The 18,092-nt window shown below is 37.1% G+C and overlaps 1 protein-coding gene across 6 annotated transcripts in view; it reads left to right on the forward strand.

Annotated features, from left to right (window-relative positions):
• The window catches only part of MARCHF8 (membrane associated ring-CH-type finger 8), a 110,600-nt gene that overhangs the window by 10,312 nt on the left and 82,196 nt on the right, over positions 1-18,092 (forward strand). For 2 of the 6 annotated variants that reach the window (XM_061162035.1, XM_061162037.1), the window contains exon 2: positions 8,132-8,200. The exons of the other annotated variants lie outside the window; for them this stretch is intronic. The gene's annotated coding sequence lies outside the window, so the exon portion shown is untranslated. The remainder of the gene's footprint in view (positions 1-8,131; positions 8,201-18,092) is intronic. 6 annotated transcript variants of the gene reach the window in all.

Genomic DNA, 18,092 nt, shown 5'->3' on the forward strand with positions numbered 1-18,092 from the left:
CCACTTTCTTTGCTCATCCATAAAAGTAATTCTTCCATTAAAGTTTTGTCATGCATGTGTGCTAAGTCACTTCAGTCATGTCTGACTCTATGCAACCCCATGGACTATAGCCTTCCAGCCTTCTCTGTCCATGGGATTTCCCAGGCAAGAATACTGGAGTGGGTTGCCGTTTCCTTCTCCAGGGGATCTTCCCAACTTGTGGATCGAACCCCTGTCTGTGTGTCTTCTGCATCAGCACGTTGGTTCTCTACCACTAGTGCCACCTGGGAAACCCATGCCAAACTCTCCTTAATTTTGATAAAGTTGATCAACTTCCAAATGCCCTGTAATTCTTTCCATGAATCATGAATGTTTTTAGTGATGTCTAGAATGATGAGATCCTTTCTAGAAAGTTTTCAGTTTTGCCCAGATGTAGCAAAGGAATCACTGTCTATGGCTGCTGTAGCCTTCTGAGATGTATATGTTAAATAATGAGATTTGAAAGTCAAAATGACTCCTTAATCTATGAGCTGCAGAATGGATGTGTTAATGGTCATGAAAACAACAATACAATGATCTCATTACAGTATACCGCCCCCCCCCCCCCCCCCCCCCCCCAGTGCTCTTGTGTAACCAAGTGTGTGGTCAAAGAGCAGTAATATTTTGAAAGGAATCTCTTTTCCCGGACATTGGGTCTCAATAGTGGGCTTGAAATATTTAGTAACATGTTGTGAAGCGATGTGCTGTCACCCAGGCTTTGTTGTTCCATTTATAGAGCGCAGGCAGAGTAGACTTAGCATAATTCTTAGAGACCATAGGATTTTCATAATTGAGCATTGACTTTAACTTAAAGTAACCAGCTGCAGTAGTCCCTAATAAGAGTGAGTCTGTCCTTGGAAGTTTTGAAACCAGGCATTGACTTCCTTCTAGCCATGAAAGTTTTGGATAGCATCTTCTTCCAATATAATGCTGTTTTGAGATTTCATCTTCATTGAAATCTCTCATTTACTGTAGCAGGCTCATTAATTATCTGGATTAGGCTTTGGCTTAAGAACATGTGGCTAGTTTGATCTTCTGTACAGACCACTAAAACTTTCTCCATGTCAGCAGTAAAGATATTTCTCGTCAATTCAGAGTACTAGTAGCCAAACATGTTTCTGGTTTTTGCTAGCAACAGCCAATAGTAAATAACAGCCAATAGAAAATAAAGTTTCATTTTCCAGTTGTTCCCCAAACAGTTTTAAAGTCATCATGTGTATGATCTGTTTTCTGAATTATAGCCATCAACAGATTTTGTAACTATTTTTGCAGTCACTAAAAGTGGATCATCATCTTTTCATTTTCTTATATGAAGTTTATCATTGCCTACAGAATGGTGACTAAGAAAATGCAACTTGTTCAGGTTTTCATTATGATAGCACCCCACTTCTGGTAGCGGTTTCTTCTGGGGAGGTGGCCAAGGTACCAGTTGTTGTTTTATCTCTGTTTTTAGCCAGTATTTTACTGCTACTCATAACCTGAGGCACAGGCTCTTTGGCATCTTATAGGTAAATTAGCTCATTATGTATCTTTATTATTTCATATACTTCTATTATGGCTTTCTCCATCTTGCTAATTTAATTACTATTCCCATATTTTCTGTCTTTAAAAAACAGTTGAAATCATTTTCATCTGCTTGAATGCTCTCTTACCTCATTTGTGGCCTTGTGATTTGTCTTTTTTGTTTCCTTTTTAAAAATTTTAATTTTTCATTTTGAGATAAATGTAGGTTGATATGCAGTTGTAAGAAATAATGTAGAGAGATCCTGTTTAAGAGATCCAGTTTTCCCCAAAGTTAACAGCTTGCAAAATTTTATTAGTACAATATCATGACTGTAATATTGACATCTGTGTGGTTCAGATGTAGAATATGTCTGTCATCACAAGGATCCTTTATGTTATTCTTTGTAATTCCCCCTACTCTCCCTACTCCCACTGCCGTCTTAACCTCTGGCAACCTCTAATCTCTTTTCCCACTTCTATATTTTGTCTTTTCAAGGATATTCTATGAATGGAATTATACATTGTGTGACCTTTTCAGATAGGCTTTTATCACTCAGCATAATTCTCTGGAGATTGCTCATGGTTGTTTCATGTCCAAATAGTTCTTTTTTATTCGTTTTTTATTTCCAAGTAGTATTCTGTGATATGAATGTGCCATAGTTTGTTGAATCGTTCACCTGCTGAAGAACATCTAGTTGAATAAAGCTGTTGCTAACATTTGTGTGCAGGTTTTCCGGTAATCATATTACTTCATTTCTCTGGTATAAAAGTCCTGGAGTGCAGTTGCTGGGCTGTATGATAGTCACCTGGTTTAAGAAGTTGCCCAAGTGTTTTCCAGAGAGAATGTACCATTTTACATTCCTACCAATACTGAAAGGATGATTCAGTTTCTCCTTATCCTTGCCCATGTTTTGGTGTTGGCACCATTTCTTGTTTTAGTAATTCTGGTAGGTATGTAATGATACTTCATTGTGATTTTCACTTGCTTTTCCCTAATCGCAGAGTTGGACATCACTGAGTGACTGAACAACAGCAATGGCTAGTAAGATTGAACGTATTTTGATGTGTTTATTTGTCACTTGTATATTCTCTCAGTGAAAGTCTCTTCATGTCTTTTGCCCATTTACTAATTGGATTTTTGTTGTTAACTTTTGAGGGTCCTTTATATACAATATTTTAGATACTAGTGCATTGTCAGTGGTTTGTAAATATTTTCTCTCAGTCTGTGGCTTACCTTTTCACCCTTTGAAGTTCAATTTATAAATTTTCCCAGTTGGGAATCATGTCTTTGGTGTCAAGTTTAATAACTGTCTAGCCCTAAATCCTAAAGATTTTTTAAAATGCTTTTTTTCTCCCTAAAAGCTTTATAGTTTCAGGTTGTGCATATAAGTGAATGAACTGTTTCAGTTAAGGTGTTGAAACTTCACTCGAGGTTCATTTTTTTCCCTTATTGCTTTGGCACCATTGGTTGAAAAGTTATTTTTCCTTCATTGAATTGCTTAATCAAAAATCATTTGGGCATATTTGTGTGGGTCTATTCATGTGTTATCTATTCTGTTCCTTGAATTGTATGTCTCTCTCTCTGCTAATGCCACACAGTCTTGATTAGGGTCGCTGTGTGTTGTCTTTCAGTAGCTAAGTTGTGTCCTACTTTTTGTGACCCTGTAGACTGCAGCATTCCTGGGTTCCCTGTCTTTCACCATCTCTTGGAGTTTGCTCAAACTCACATCTGTTGAGTCAGTGATATTATCCAGTCCTGTCATCCTCTCTTGCCCAGTTTTTCTCCTGCCCTCAATCTTTCCCAGCATCGAGCGAAAGGGAAATCTTTCCTGTGAGTCGGCTCTTCACCTCAGGTGGCCAGAGTATTGGAGCTTCAGCTTCAGCATCAGTCCTTCCAGTGAATATTCAGGGTTGATTTCCTTTAAGATTGTCTGGTTTGATCTCCTTGCTGTCCAAGGGACTCTCAAGAGTCTTCTCCAGCACCACAATTTGAGAGCATCAATTCTTTGGCACTCAGTCTTCTTTATGCTCCAGCTCTTACATCTGTACATTATTGCTGGAAAAACCATAGCTTTGACTCTACAGACCTTGTCTTGAATTCAGTAGACTGAATTCTCCCCTTCTATTATCTTTCAAAGGTGGTTTAGCTTTTGTCTTTCCATATACATTTCAAAATATTTGTGTCTGTGTCTACAAAAGTCTTTAAAAGAATTTAACAGGAATCTTCTTGAGTTAGTGTATTCATTAGGGAATAATAGACATTTTTACTTTGTTGAGTCATGAACACAGTTATTTATTACTTTTTTATTCTCTTAATTTCTTTCACAAGCATTTTATAGTTTTCAGCATAGAAGATCTTTCTTACATTTACGCCTAATATGCTGTTTTTTCCGTGATTGTAAATGATGTTGTATTTTTAATTTCCATGTCCTTGTTTTCATTGCTAGTCTTTAGAAGTACAGATAATTTTTGTATGTTTATCTTGTATCCTGCAACTTTGCTGAATTCTGTTAATCTGGGAGTTTTTTTTTTTTTGGTAGTTTCCTTAGGATGTTCTTTGTAATCTGAAAATAGGTGCAGTTTTATTTGTTTCTTTCTAACCTGTGTGCCTTTTATTTCTTTTCTTGCTCTACTGCATTGGCTAGAACTTCTAGCACCATATTAGGGGCAGAGCAGTGATTTTTTTCATCATTAAGTGTAATGTTAGTTGTAGGTTTTTTTTTTTTGGTAGATGCTCTTTTTCAAATTATGTTCTTTTTTATTCCTATTTTTCTGAGATTTTTTTAAAAAGTCATGAATTGATGTTGAATTCTGTCATATGCTTTTTCTTTGTTTATTGGTATCATCCTATGATTTTATTCATTAGCCTCTTAACACTGTAGATTACACTGATTAATTTTTTTAAAAAAGTTTTTATTGAAGTTAATTTGCAATGTTGTGTTACTTTCTGCTTGTGTATACTTTCTATTGTGTTATTTTCTGTATAACTGATTCACTTTGCTGTACAAAGTGAATCAGTTATATAGCATATAACATATATCCAGTCTTTTTAAAGATTTCCCCATATAGGCCATTACAGAGTGTTGAATACAGTTCTGTGTGATATATAGTAGGTCCTTATTTGTTACCTGTTTTATGTATTGTAGTGTGTATATGTCAGCCCCAATCTCCCAATTTATCCCTTCTCCTGATTAATTTTCAAAAATTGAAAAAGAATCTTGTATCCTTGAGATAAGCCTCAGTTGATCATGGTTTATAATTATTTTTGTATTTGCTGAATTCTGTTTGCTAATACCTTAAGGATTTTTCTTTCTGTTCAGAGAACTTCCTTTAGCCATTTCATCCTTTCAGGGTACATCTGCTGCTGTCACTGTCTCTTAGTTTACTTTTATCTCAAATGTCTTGATTTCCCCTTCCTCTTTGAAGGATATTTTTATTGGATATTGAGCTCTGAGTTGACAGTTCTTTTCTTTCAGTACTTGAAAACTGTTGTGTCTTTCTGACCTCTCTATATTCTGATGAAATATATGCTACCATTTAAATAATTTTTCCCCTATAGGTAAGGTGTTATTTCTGTCTCATTGCTTTCAAGGTTTTTTTTCCTTTAGTGTTCAGAAGTTTAACTGTTTACATATCTTACTGAGGATTTCTTTGAGTTTATCCTGTTTGCTCAGATGTTTGCTCAGAATCTTGAGCCTGTAAATGTATCTTTTACCAAGTTTGAATACTTTCAGCCATTATTTCAAGTACTTTTCAGCTCATTTCTCTCCAATGACATGAATGTTAACTTTTAGTTATAGGCCCATAGGTCCCTGAGGCTCTGTTCATTTTTCTTTTGCGGTCTATTTTTCTCTTTGTCATTCAGATTGGGTAGTTTCTATTTGTCTATCTTCTGGGTTACTGCTTTTTTCTGTCTACACCATTCTGCTGGTTTTTATATTTTGGTAGTTGTATTTTTCAGTTCTGAAATTTCCTTTTGGCTCTTCTTTGTATCTTTGCTGAGGCCCCCCCCCCCCTTTTTTTTAAACCAAGACACAACAGTAGTAAGGAAGAAAGTTGCAGCTACTTACCCAACCTCCTCTTGACACCACCCTGATGAGGATGTTGGGATTCTTGGTTATATCTTGGTGAGAGAAGATGTCTTATCTACCCTTGGTCTTTGCTGGCATGGGTAGGGATGTGACCACAGGTTTTTTTCCTGTGGTGTTGTGGCTCAGTGGTAAAGAATCTACCTGTCATGCAGGAGACGCAAGAGACACACGTTTGATCCCTGGGTTAGGAAGATCCCCTGGAAGAGGGCATGCTCACTCACTCCAGTATTTTGGCCAGGAAAATTCCATGGGCAGAGGAGCCTGGTGGGCTACAATCCATAGGGTCTCAAAGAGCCGGATGTGACTGAAGCAACCGAGCGCAGCAAAGCATGAGCACACGTTTGTCTGCAGTAAGGTGATTGCCTTTTTTTTTTTTTAACTTTCAAGGCTGACTCTCCTACTCCTCTGGTTAGAAAGAGCAAGTTTTTCTTGGAGCTTTTGTTCACTTCTTGATGTTTCTGGATTTGCCAATTCTTTGGCTCCAACTTTGGATTATATGAGGCAAAAAGAAAACTCAGGAGACTTAACAAGACATCATTCCTTGAATCCTGAGATCCCTAGCTAGTCTGCCTTCTTCTTTCTGCCTTTGAAATCTTCTATTTGTTTTATATAAAATATGCAGAGTCTTCACTTGTCCTTATTGGAAAAGTACATTTACTCTAACTTCTGAGAAGTGTAAGCTTCTTTTTAAGAAAGCCCTTTTATTATTTTAATAGGATCTTGGTGGAAAAAGAACTTATCCACACCTTTATTACTTCTTAATATTTCATAACATTTGTGTGAATTAGGCAGATTGAATATATTATTTGCTTAGTGCTTATATATTATTCATGGCACACATCTTATGTGGAAGAGCCTTTGGGAAATGATTGAGAGCGTGAAGCTTTGCTTGCTTAGGGTTTCTCAAAAAGCTCCCTGTGATAAATGAGTTCCTTCTGTGTTACTCCCCAAAAGATTAGTTTGCTTCTTGGTGAATTTCTTTAGGGTAGTTGATGTAGAAGATGATACTGTAATACTATAACCTAATTTTTTAAGTTAAAATGACCTTTTATTTTATGCCAGGAGGCTATAAACTGTAAATCTTTAAATTTATCTTGATTTGTTAAAAAATAATTTAAATATTTTCTCGGGAATGGTATCTTTTATATTAGATTATATCAAAGCATTAACATTTTAAAGAATCACTGGAAGTCTTAAGTTTGTTAATTCAGTTGTGATAGTATTGGGAATGTTCTAGTGCTTACCCAGGTTGCATAGTGGTTTAAGAATTTGGCTTCTAGAGCTTCAGGGCTTACTGGTGACCTCGGAGCTGGGTTTCTTCCATCCATAAAGTGTGAATGGTCACAATTACACTAGTTCATAAGGTGATTGTGATGATGTAAGTTGTTTTGAACTTGTGACAACTGAAAATATTTTTCTGTTTTATCATAAAACTTAAAAAAATGTCCACTTTATTAGTAACAGCATCTAATACAACTTGATACAGTTCTGTGGAGATTAGACTTAAGAGTTAGGAAACCTGAGTTCCACTTCAAGCTTTCCTGTATAGCTGCTTGATTTTTGGCAAGCAGCCTTGCTTCATCCTTTTCTATCTTATTTTACTCATTTATAAAGGTAGGATTGAGTTTGAACTGGTTGATCTTTAATATTCCTTCTATTTCTTCCATTCTGGGCTTTTTCTTTTTTTGTCTCAATGAATCATAATTGAGTTCATCAGGAGAGTGCATTTTACAGCCTGTAGAAGAAAAGGGTTTGGGGTGAGGAGGACAAGATAATTTTACAGAAACTTTTAAGTACTAATGTATTGAAAGTAATTAAGTTTCTCGCAATTCTAATTGAGGGCAAAACTAATGTCTGTGGATGGAAGGAGGGCCCCAGGGTAATGGACACACTTCTAACATTTATTGATACTCCTGTCCAACATTGAAATGGGCCACCTTAGGTGCTGGATGCTTCGTAACCCTGCAGGGATGAGAGTCAAGGTCAGACTGGCAAATGATGTATCAGAGTCAGGTCAAAATTACTGAAGTCTCAGCCAGGGATGGTGCTGGATGACTTCTCTTAACTTTCTAGCCTCCTATGGGTGGAAGTCATGACATGATAAAATTGTTAAAGTAATCAAGAAAAAAGATACTGTAGTATGCCACAGATGTCACTAACCTTAACTGAATTATAATAATGGCATTTTATATGCTAAATTCCTTTTTATCTGCAGGTTTTTTTTGTTGTTGAAGTGCAGACTAAATACTTTTTGTTCTCAGTTTTTGAAGATGTTGCTTCTCTTAAGTCTTACGTAGTTTTTGATGATTTGTGTGGGGGAAGGGAGCATTATTATTTTCTTCTCCTTGAATGATCTTTGAATGTTTGCCATTTTTAAGCTAAGCTGGGAACTGTGAGTTTGGGTTCTTAGGTCCTTGAGATAGGCAGCTAAATTTGTCATCAACTATGTGGGTGCATTGCCAACTTCTCTGGAGATGTTTACCAGTCTGGGCAATTTTGATAGTATTATCTTCTTACAGTTTCTGCTGTGAGGCAGCCTTTGAAGAAATATGTGACATGTGGCAGAGCAAGCCCTTGAGGAAGAAGAGGTATTCTTATTACTTTTATTAAATTATAATGTTCTTGTTCCCAACTCCTGCAGTGGAATTTTGGTCCAAGGGAACAACTCTCTCAGTCTGCCTTAAGCATCTGGCTGAGGAGGCTTTGTGTGCATGTGTGTGTGTATTTACATTTCCTAAAATGCCTCAAATCTCCTTTACCCACTGTGTGTCCTGTTCCTCCTGAGTTGGGTTTAGATTCTGCTGTATTGGCGGATAAATCAATTTATGGCAGGTTTCTCCACTTTAGCACTGCTGGCATTTGGGTATGGATAATTTGTTGTGGGGACTGTCTGGCATTTTAGAATGGTTAGCAGCTTTCTTGGCCTCTTCACACTGGATGCCAGTAATATCCCAAGGGTTAGGGCAACCAAAAATATCTCCAGGACTTTGCCAAAAGTCCCCCGAGTGGCAAAAATCACCTCAGTTGAAGACCACTGACTTATGATGCCTCTCAGTCAGTCTTGTGCCACAGTTGTGGTCATTCTACTCCCTTCTGGTTTCTCCATGTTGCCAGCCTTGCTTAGAGCTTCTTCCTCCTGACTGTGCTCTGCTCATCTAATTAGGTGGAAAGTTGCCAAGTGGAAGGTGGATTCAGTGGGGAATAGGGTGGGGCTGGAGTCAGGTGTGGCCCTGGGTAGTGGCTGAGCACTGCAACATGCAGATGGGTGTGTTTTTTGGTGGCAGCTAATGATTAGACTTAAAAACAAATGTCCTTTGATGCAAGCCTGAGATGACAATGGCACTGGTGGTCCTGGCACACAACACTAATCAGGTATGTGATGTCTTTTCTGTTTCCTGAAGCCTGCCTTGGGAGTCTGGAGTGTTGAAAGAAAGCTCTTTTCTCCTTAATGTTTTTATTTGAAAGAAGCAAAGGAAAGAGAAGCTGCATCTTGGTGAACTTCCATATTCAATTTAGATTTCATTTTTGAGGTGACTTCAGTAGCTGGATAGAGCCAGTTGTTTTTTTTTTAATGTGTATGAAATGAGGTGGGAGAATTTGTAAATATTAAGCAGCAAATGTTTAATGAGTGCAACTGGGGATGGTGCCATGCCCTCAAGAAATGCTCAGGGTGCTGAGAGGGAACAAGAAACAGGTCATTGCAGATGTACCACCTTGGAAGGAGTGGTGGCTCTGTCTGGGGTCGGGGCAGGTGGTGAGGGGTGGGCAAGATAGATAAACGAGACTAGAACAAGTGTTTGCAGCCCTTGTTTTATTAATTTTCAGACAGTGTTCATTATTGGTACTTTTTTCTGGGTGTTACTGATTGTTTTTTTACCTAATTGGAGTCATCCTGAATGCCTGTTTTTATAAGCTTTATTCTCTTAACATTTATTGCATGACATTTCCCATTTTTAGTACTTCTTAAGGACTGCATATTGTATTTTATGATTATATATCAGTTTATTTAACCACTTCCCTGGCTCTTAACATATAGCTTATTTTAAAGAACTTTTGCTACTGGAAATATCCTTTGATGAGTAACTTTGGGCGTACACTTAAATCCACAGTTCAGATGATTTCCTTAGGATAGTGTCATGAACTGGGTGAAGTGGTACAGATATTTTTAAGATTCTTAGATTATATTGCTGAAGTGCATTGCTGAAAGTTTCTAATTAACATTCCCACGAGCAGGACGTTGAGTGGCCATTTTAGAATATTCTTGCCAATGTTGGGTGTTTTAAAAAAGAAAATAACTGATTTAACAGATGGAAAACATCTCATTGTTATCTTCCTTTGCCTGTTTAAATTATTAGTGAAGTTGGCTTTTTGTTATTGTTTTTCCTTTAAAAGTACATTAGTTCCTTTTGTGAATTGGCTGCACATGTTTTTTCCCATTAATCTTTTGGGGGTGTTACTGCTTTTTTCTGATTCCTTTATACAGTTTGTTTATATATTGAGGGAAGTGATCATTTGTCCTTCGTGTTTATCCAGACATTTTTCCAATTTTCCAGTTGTGCCTTTTGCTTTATGTGTGACTTTTAATTTTGATATGATTTCAGATTTAGAGAAAAAGTGTAAGAGTACAAAGAACTACCACATATCCTTTACTAAGATTTACCAATTGTTAGAAATTTAGCCCGTTAGCTTTATCACTCACTCTCTATGCATATATATATAAATACATTTTTTATGATTCATTTGAGTCTAAGTTGTGTATTTCTTAAGACCTGGGACAATCTCTTATATGACCATATAAAAATTTTATAATTAATACAGTACTGTTACCTAATTCAGACTTCATATTGCATTTTCAGCAGTTGTCCCTATAATGTCCTTTATTGTTCTTGTGTTCTCTGTTCAGTGTCCAATCCAGAATAACACTGAATTTGATTGTCATGTTTCTTTAATCTCTTTTGATTTGGAATAGTTCCTTAACCTGAATTTTTCATTCTTGACATTTGACATTTTTGAAGACTATGGACCAGTTTTTTTCTTTTTTTTTTCCCCTCCAGAATGTTTCCCAATTTGTGTTTCTCTGAAGTTTCCTCCTGATTAGACTCAGGGTATACATTGTAGACAGAATTACACAAGAGTGATTTTATTGTTCTCAGCACAAGATGTCTGGAGCCCCCAGTGCTAGTTTGTTCCAATATTGATGATGACATTGGACACTTGATTAAGTCAATATTTTCCAGATTTCTCTACTGCCAAGATACAGATTTTTCCTTTGACGTTATTAAGTATCGAAAAGTGAAAGTGTTAGTCCCTCAGTGGTATCTGACTCTTTGCTATTCTGTGGACTGTAGCCTGCCAGGCTCCTCTGTCCATGGAATTCTCCAGGCAAGAACACTGGAGTGGGTAGCTATTCCCTTTTCCAGAGGGTCTTCCTGACCCAGGGATCGAACCTGGGTGTCCTGTATGGCAGGCAGATTCTTTACCGACTGAGCCATCAGGGAATCCTGTTCCTCTTTGAACATTCACCCACATGTTTTCACGTCCAGTGATGATTTTAGCATCCAGTGATGAAATACATACTTCCTTTTGTATTTATTTGGATAGGGAAATGACAACCCACTCCAGTACTCTTGCCTAGAAAATTCCATGGATGGAGGAGCCTGGTGGGCTACAGTCCATGGGATTGCAAAGAGTCAGACATGACTGAGCGACTTCACTTCTGTATTTATTAGTTGGTATTCTGCTGCAAAGAAGAGCTTCACCCCTGTTTATTTATCTATTTGAATTATTCGTAGATCTGTTCTTATTTGGGATTTGCCTGGTGGCTCAGATGGTAAAGAATCTGCCTGCAACGCAGGAGACGTGGGTTCAATCCTTGGGTTGGGAAGATCCCCTGGAGGAGGGCATGGCAATCCACTCCAGTATTCTTAACCTGGAGAATCCTCATGGATAGAGGATCCTGATGGGCTATAGTCTATGAGGTCACAGAGTCGGATGCAACTGAGTGACATAGCACTTTATTATTTAGTGGCCTATAATTCACTACTCAGATTATTTTATATATCGCCATAATTCTTTGAACATTTTTTGCTTTCTGATGCAACAAGCTACTCTGGGCCCATTTTGTGTGCCTCAGCCCTCAAATCAGCTTTTCTTCAGGGAGCCTTGTTCCTATTAGTGGGAAACAAGATCCGGGTGCATGGTGCATGCAACTTGTATCATTACTTCTACTCCTGTTTTGTGGACAGAGCTAGGATATGTTTGTGGGTGTGTAGATACACATACACATGCACACATACATTCACGGTTTTTACTTATATTTTTAAAAAACTGTCAGCTTGTATTGATACTACCCAGTGTTAATTAAAACATTCTGGTGCCCCTCCTTATGTTGAATTTGTCGTATGCTTTTGCATCTTGTTTATACATGAGGTATAAAGATATTCTTCTGTGTTTATTTCTAGGAGTTTCATAGTTTTGGCTTTAGGTTAAAATTAAGAGGTACAAACTTTCAGTTGCAAAATAAATGATTCATAGGTATAAAATACACAGTGTGGGGAATATAATCAGTAATTATGTAATATCTTTATATAGTGACATGATAACATGCTTATCATGGTGATCATTTTGAAATGTATAGAAATATTGAATTACTGTGTTGTGTACCAGGAATCAACATAGTGTTGTAGGTCAATTATACTTCAACAACAAACAAACTTACAGAAAAAGAGATGAGACTTGTTGTTATTGGAGGTGAGATGGGGGCTGGAGAGAGAAATTGGATGAAGGTAGTTGAAAGGTACAGACACTCATGTAAAAGATACTTAGGGATGTCATGTACAACATGATAAATACAGTTAACACTCCTATATGTTATATATGAAAGTTATTAAGGGAGTAAGTCCTAAGAGTTCTCATCACAAGGGAGGAAATGTATTTTTCTCTTTCTTTAATATTGTATCTGTGTAAAATGGTGTATGTCCAATAAGCTTATTGTGGTAATGTTTCGTGATGTAGGTCAAATCATTATGCTGTATACCTTAAATTTACATAGTGCTATATGTTAATTATACCTCAGTAAGACTAGAAGGAAAAAAGAATTGCTGTGTGTACTGAACTAAAACTTTTGAAGTTTACTGTCTCATTAAAACCTGATACTTTGAAACTGACTTGGAAAAATAGCATATTAAAAGTAAAATTCAGAGCATGAAACTTACTTTATAAATTTTGACATCAGAAGACTATTTTATTCGTCAAAGTAAATGCATCAAAAATGTGAAAAAGATTTGGGACCCATCTGAAATTATTTGTGGTTTATGATGTCAGATAGAGGTTAAAGTTGATTGTTTTTTCTGTATGAACATCCAGTTGCTTCAGCACTGTTTGTTGAAAAGAATTTCCATTTTCTGTTGAATTGCTTTTGTGCCTCTTAAGAAAATTGGGTGACAGTGTCAGTGTGAGTCTATTCCTGGACTCTCTGTTTTGATCGATTTGTCTGTCGTTAGACCAGGACCACACTTTGACGATTACTGTGGGTTTAGAATAAGTCTTACAGTGTAAGTCCTTCAACTTATTCTTTTTTAAGATTGTTTTGGCTCTTTTACATCCTTCACATTTTCTGGTATGTTTTAGAATCAAATGGCCAATTTCTGCAAAAACATCTGTTGGAAATATGAACAGAATTCTGTGCAGAATCAACATCTTCATAGTAATGAATTTTCCAAATTACAAACAAGATGTATGTTTCCATGCCCTTAGATATTTAATTTCTCTCATCAGTGTTTTTTAGTTTTCAGTATATGAGACATGCATGTCTTTTGTAAAGATGATTCATAATTAGTCTGGCTAGGACCTTCTGTCTGTTGTTCAATAGAAGTGGTAAGAGTGGGCATCCTTCCCTTGTTGCCAATCAAGTGGAAGGGGCCTCAGGATTTTACTGTTAAGTATATTATTTGCTGTAGGTTTATATGATTAAGGAAGTTTCTCTGTTTCTAGTGTGCTGAGGAGTTTTTTTTTTTTTAAAACTCAGAATGGATGTTGATTTTTGTTAAGTGCTTTTGCTGCATCAGTTATTCTGTGACATGACCCTGACTTTCAGATATTAATATAACTTTATGTTCCTGGGATAAACTCCACTTGGTCATTATATATTATTATTTTTATAAGTTGTTGATTTTTCCAATAGTTTGCTAAGGATGTTTTCATCTGGGTTCATGAACTACCCTGCATTGGAGAAGGAAATGACAACCCACTCCAATGTTCTTGCCTGGAGAATCCCAGGGACGGGGGAGTCTGGTGGGCTGCCGTCTGTGGGGTCGCACAGAGTCGGACATGACTGAAGTGACTTAGCAGCAGCAGCAGCAGCATAAACTATGTTCATGATTTGTAGTTGTTTTTTTTTTAATTGTTTAGATTTTTCTGATAGTTTTATGCAAAGCATGTAAATGAGGTGGGAATTATTCTCTTCCTTATTTTTTGATAGGATTCACTAGTGAAACCATTTGAGCTTTGAGTTTTCTTTTTGCAGGAGGGTAGACTAACCAGTTAATTTGTTTAACAGATATATTGCTATTCAGATTTTTAAAATTTCAACGTGTGTCAGTTGTGGAAAGTTGTGTTTCTTTTTTTCCATTCTCTCTACTTTAGACCTGTGTTTTTAAACTCAAAGTGTATCTCTGCATATCTTGCAGGGTATGGTTGAGTCTTGATCTTTTGGTTTTTGTTTTTCTTTATTCCCATTCTGACAGTCTCTACCTTTTAATTGGACTATTTGGTCCTTTTATATTTAATGTACTTACTGATACACAGTTGATTCTCTTTATTCACGTATTCTATATTTGCAAATATAGAATAGAATCTATAAACCTACTCAATAAAATTTAAATCTGATCCCCAAATCAGTACTGACAGTGCTTTCAGCATCATTCACGGACATGCACAAAGCAGTGAAATTTTTGAGTCATCTAGTTTTCAGGCTCTGAACTGATGTTGAACAAGTCATACTCTACCTTCTTGTTTCATTTCTCACACTGTAAACATATGTCCTTTTCATGATCTATTCAGTACCATGATTTTCACATTTTGTGTGTTTTTTTTTTTTTATGATTTCACTGTTTAAAATTGCCCCTAAGCATAGTGCTGAGGTGCTGCCTAGTGTTCCTAAGTAAAGAAGACTGTAATGTGCCTTACAGAGAAAATAGGCTTGTTATTAGGTAAGCTGCCTCAGGCAGGAGTTAAAATACTATTGATCATGAGTTTAGTGTTAATGAATGGACAAAACATATTTGCTTCAAACACAAGCAAACTAAGACAAGCTTGTGTATTGATGGTTGGCTGAAGTGTTGTGACCAGAGGCTCCCTGGAACCTAACCTTGTATTTCCCCTAGGAGCAATGGTTCTGTGTTCACTAATTCCATGTTCCTGCCAACTTTATAGAAGATAACTATGCACAGTGAGAACTGACTAAAGTCGGGTTTAGATCTTTTTTTTCCTCCCTTTTTCTGTTACTCTGTTACTACCTTACTCTATTGATTGTTTTTGATATTCCATTTAATAACTTATTTTTAGTGGTTGCATTTGCAATTGCAGCGTTCATCCTCAAATTACTGCAGTCTGTCCTACTCTCATAATTAATGTCTTACCAATTCTTGTAAAATAGAAACACTTTGCAACAATATAATCCCATCTCGTCACATTCATTGTGCTGTTGTTTTCATATATTTTACATAAATCTACATTGTAAGCCTCCATGTTACACTTGCTGCGTTAAGAGGAGAAAATGAGAGACAGTTCTTTGTTAATCCACATATTTCCATCTCTGGTACTCTTCTTTTCTTTTTGTAGATTCTAGTCTTTATCAGGTATCATTTGTTGGGAGTAAATTTCCTTAGTTTTTGTTCATCTGGACTTCTTTTTTTGCTTGATTTTTGAAGGATATTTTTGCTGCATATGGAATTTTTTCAACATTATGGTTATCATTTCATTGTCTTCTGGCTTCTTTTTTCTGATAGAAAGCGATAATTGATACTGTATTTACTGTTATTGTTGTTACTATTTCTTTCTAGGTGCTTTCAAGATTTTTCTCTTTATTTTTGGTTTCCAGCAGTTTATGATGCTCAGATGCAGTTCTGTTTATATTCATCCTACGTAGGGTTCTTTCCTTTTCTCCTTTGTCTTTTGCTTCTCTTCTTTTCTCAGCTATTTGTAAGGCCTCCTCAGACAACCATTTTGCCTTTTTGCATTTCTTTTTCTTGGGGATGGTCTGATCACTGCCTCCTGTACAATGTCACGAACCTCTGTTCATGGTTCTTCAGACACGCTATCGGGTCTAATCCCTTGAATCTATTTGTCACTTCCACTGTAAAATCGTAAAGGATTTGATTTAGATCATACCTGAATTGTCTAGTGGTTTTTCCTACTTTCTTCAATTTGTCTGAATTTGGCCATAAGGATTTCATGATCTGAGCCACAGTCAGCTCCCGGTCTTGTTTTTGCTGACTGTGTAGAGCTTCTCCATCTTTGGCTGCAAAGAATATACAATACTGCTGATTTTGGTGTTGGCCCTCTGGTGATGTCCATGTTTAGATTCTTCTCTTGTGTTGTTGGAAGAGGGTGTTTGCTATGACCAGTGCGTTCTCTGGGCAAAACTCTGTTGGCCTTTGCCCTGACTTTTTTTTTTGTATTCCAAGGCCAAATTTGCCTGTTACTCCAGGTATCTCTTAACTTCCTACTTTTGCATTCTTGTCCCCTATAATGAAAAGGACATCTTTTTTGGGTGCTAGTTCTAGAAGGTCTTGTAGCTCTTCATCGAACCATTCAACTTCAGCTTCTTCAGCATTACTGGTCAGGGCATAGACTTGGATTACTGTGATATTGAATGGTTTGCCTTGGAAACAAATGAGATCATCCTGTCATTTTTGAGATTGCATCCAAGTACTGCATTTCTGGATCTTTTGTTGACTATGATGGCTACTCCATTTCTTCTAAGGGATTCTTGCCCACAGTAGTAGATATAATGGTCATCTGAGTTAATTCACCCATTCCAGTCCATTTTAGTTTACTGATTTCTAAAATGTTGATGTTCACTCTTGCCATCTCCTGTTTGACCACTTCCAATTTGCCTTGATTCATGGACCTAACATTCCAGGTTCCTATGCAGTATTGCTCTTGACAGCACTGGACTTTACTTCCATCACCAGTCACATCCACAGCTGGGTGTTGTGTTTGCTTTGGCTCATCTCTTCATTCTTTCTGGAGTTATTTCTCCACTGATCCAAAGAATTACAAAGAATAGCAAACAACAGAAGAGTTCTGCAAAGAATAGCACAGTACCAAAGAAGAGCGAGGAGAGATAAGAAAGCCTTCCTCAGTGATCAATGCAAAGAAATTGACAAAAACAACAGAATGGGAAAGACTAGAGATCTCTTCAAGAAAATTAGAGATTCCAAGGGAACATTTCATGCAAAGATGAGCACAATAAAGGACAGAAATGCTATGGCTCTAACAGAAGCAGAAGGTATTAAGAAGAGGTGGCAATACACCGAAGTACTATACAAAAAAGATCTTCATGACCCAGATAACCACGATGGTGTGATTACTCACCCAGACATCCTGGAATGCGAAGTCAAATGGGCCTTAGGAAGCATCACTAGGAACAAAGCTAGTGGAGGTGATGGAATTCCAGTTGAGCTATTTCAAATCCTAAAAGATGATGCTGTGAAAGTGCTGCACTCAATATGCCAGCAAATTTGGAAAACTCAACAGTGGCCATAGGACCATTTTTCATTCCAATCCCAAAGAAAGGCAATGCCAAAGAATGTTCAGACTACCACACAGTTGCACTCATCTCACACGCTCGCAAAGTAATGTTCAAAATCCTCCAAGCCAGAACTTCAACAGTACACGAACCATGAACTTCCAGATGTTCAAGCTGGGTTTAGAAAAGGCAGAGGAACCAGAGATCAAATTGCCAACATCCGTTGAGTCATCGAAAAAGCAAGATAGTTCCAGAGAAATATCTACTTCTGTTTTATTGACAAAGCCTTTGACTGTGTGGATCACCACAAACTGTGGAAAATTTTTAAAGAGATGGGAATACCAGACCACCTGACCTGCCTCCTGAGAGATATGTATGCAGGTCAAGAAGCAACAGTTAGAACTGGACATGGAACAATAGATTGGTTCCAAATCGGGAAAGGAGTACATCAAGGCTGTATATTGTCACCCTGCTTATTTAACTTATATGCAGAGTATATCCTGTGAAATGCTGGGCTGGAAGAAGCACAAGCTTCTTCTGGCAATCAAGATTGCCAGGAGAAATAGCAATAACCTCAGATATGCAGATGACACCACCCTTATGGCAGAAAGTGAAGAACTAAAGAGCCTCTTGGTGAAAGTGAAAGAGGAGAGTGAAAAGTTGGCTTAAAACTCAACATTCAAAAAACTAAGATCATGGCATCCAGTCCCATCAGTTCATGGCAAATA

Source organism: Dama dama, chromosome 15, assembly GCF_033118175.1.
Source record: "Dama dama isolate Ldn47 chromosome 15, ASM3311817v1, whole genome shotgun sequence".
Taxonomy (NCBI): domain Eukaryota; kingdom Metazoa; phylum Chordata; class Mammalia; order Artiodactyla; family Cervidae; genus Dama; species Dama dama.